The sequence below is a fragment of the Podarcis filfolensis genome (genome assembly GCF_964270895.1).
Source record: "Podarcis filfolensis genome assembly, chromosome: 9".
Taxonomy (NCBI): domain Eukaryota; kingdom Metazoa; phylum Chordata; class Lepidosauria; order Squamata; family Lacertidae; genus Podarcis; species Podarcis filfolensis.
The window spans coordinates 6,057,917-6,060,705 of NC_139610.1; positions in this window are offsets into that span (position 1 = coordinate 6,057,917).

Below are 2,789 nucleotides of genomic sequence, written 5' to 3' on the forward strand. Positions count from 1 at the left end.
CATTGGCTTTTTTAGCTGCCGCGTCACACTGTTGGCTCATGTCAAGTTTGTGGTCAACCAAGACTCCTAGATCCTTTTCACATGTACTGCTCTCAAGCCAGGTGTCACCCATCTTGTATTTGTGCCTCTCATTTTTTTTGCCCAAGTGCAATACTTTACATTTCTCCCTGTTAAAATTCATCTTGTTTGTTTTGGCCCAGTTCTCTAATCTGTCAAGGTCGTTTTGAAGTGCAAGGGAACATCAGCTACAGTGGCATCCACAGAGCTCGCTTGTGCAACTTTGGAACAACATTTCGCCATAAGACTGCAATTATTGTTGTTGCCGTTGTTATTTTATTTATACCCCAGCCACTCTTGGCGGCTTACAACATATCTGTATTCTGGGGGAGCTGGGTGGAGACAGAAATATTTGTTAGAAACAGATTATGGTTTCATGTTCTTTTGGGAAAAAAAATCCAAGTTACAAAAATCAAATAATCCAATGTCATTCGTCTCCAGGTGTTAAATGTATGGCTTGTACATACATTGGGTTAACAGACCTCTGATCATCCCAGTCGCCCTCCAGTGTCCAAATTCCAGTACACAAGAGTATGTTTTTAATTTAATTTAATTTGTATACCACCCTTCAACATAAGATTTAATTCACAGACTAAAATACAAGATAAAAACACAAGTAAATAATCAAAACGAAACAGTGAAACAATAACACTCCCCCTTTCCATAGGCACATATTAAAAGGCTGTAAAATATTAATCAGTCAAAGGCCTGATCAGTCAAAGGCTGAAGAGGAACAGTTTTGCCTGGCGCCTTAAGATATATAATGAAGGTGCCAGATGAACCTCCCGGGGGAGAGCATTCCACAAAAAGGGAGCCACCGCAGAAAAGGCCCTGTTCTCGTGTTGTCACCCCCACCCCCCAACCTCACATGGAGGAGGCACATGAAGAAGGGCTTCACCTGATGCATGCAAAGTCTGGGTCACTTTATATGGCCAGAGATGATCCTTGAGGTATTGTGCTTCTGAGCCATTTAAGGCTTTATAGGTCAGATCCATCACTTTGACTTGGGCCCAGAAGTTAATTGGCAGCCAGTACAGTCAGGTCAGGATCAGTGTAATATGCTCAAACCATATTGTCCCAGTGAGCAACCTGGCCACTGAATTCTGTGCCAACTGAAGCTTCTGAACCGTCTTCAGAGGCAGCCCTATGTATAATGTGTTGCAGTAATCTAGCCTATTGGTTACCAGAGCGTAGACAACAGTAGTTAGGCTATCCCTGTCCAGATAGGGGCATAGCTGGGCCGCCAGCCAAAGCTGACTGAAGGCACTCTGTGCCGCTGGGGCCCCCTGAGCCTTGAGTGACAAACCTGCTCCTTCAGAGGAAGTATAACACCATCAAGCAGGCAACCTCCCACCCACCTGGTCCAGGGAACCACCCACTAACAGTGCCTCAGTCATATCTGGATTGAGCTTCAGTTTGTTGGCTCTCACCCAGTCCATTACCAAGGCAAGACACTGGTCCAGCACTTCCACTGCCTCACCTGCAGATGTAAAGCAGAAATAGAGCTGAGTGTCATCAGCATATTGCTGACAACATACTCCAAACCTCCGGCTAACCCCACCCAGCGGTTTCATGTAGATGTTATGTTGTTGTTTAGTCGTTTAGTTGTGTCCGACTCTTCGTGACCCCACGGACCAGAGCACGCCAGACACTCCTTTTGTCTATGGAGTTTTCTTGGCAGGGATACTGGAGTGGCTTGCCGGTTCCTCCTCCAGGTGGTCAAAAGTCTCCACTATAACCTGTCCATTTTGGGTGGCCCTGCACGGCATAGCTCATAGCTTCTCTGAGTTATTCAAGCCCCTTCGCCACGACAAGGCAGTGATCCATGAAGGGGAGATGTTATGTAGCAGGGAATAAAATTGAGCCCTGAGGAACTCCACACTGAATGCTCCATGGGGCTGAAAAGCACTCCCCAAGCATCGCCCTCTGGAAGCGACCATCCAAGTAGGACCAGAACCACCACAAAGCAGTTCCACTCACCCCCAACTCAAACAGCTGCTCCAGAAGGATACCATGGTCAATGGTATCAAAAGCCGCCGAGAGATCAAGAAGAATTAACAGGGACAAGTTTCCCTTGTCTCTCTCTTGACAGAGGTCATCATACAGGGCGACCAAAGCAGTTTCTGTGCCAAAACCGGGCCTAAACTCCAATTGAAATGGATTTTTTAAAAAATTCAGTTTCCTCGAAGAGCATCTGGATCATAGCTGTCAACTTTTCCCTTTTCTTGCGAGGAATCCTATTCGGAATAAGAGAATTTCCCTTATGAAAAGGGAAACGTTGACAGCTATGATCTGGATCTGAAGCACAACCAATTACAGTGGTACCTTGGGTTACATACGCTTCAGGTTACATACGCTTCAGGTTACAGACTCTGCTAACCCAGAAATATTGCTTCAGGTTAAGAACTTTGCTTCAGGATGAGAACAGAAATCGGGCTCCGGTGGCACGGCAGCAGCAGGAGGCCCCATTAGCTAAAGTGGTGCTTCAGGTTAAGAACAGTTTCAGGTTAAGTATGGACCTCCAGAACGAATTAAGTACTTAACCCGAGGTACCACTGTATCTTTGTTTTCACCTACAGAATGTTCAAGGGTGTGTCATTTCTATTGACACACATACACACACACACATACAAACACCCTTTTCTGTGTTCTTCCTTTCTCCTCCCTGCAATGGCGGCTCCTCCCTTTTTGAGAGGTGACCCACGTTTCACAATGGCCACGTTTCACACTGC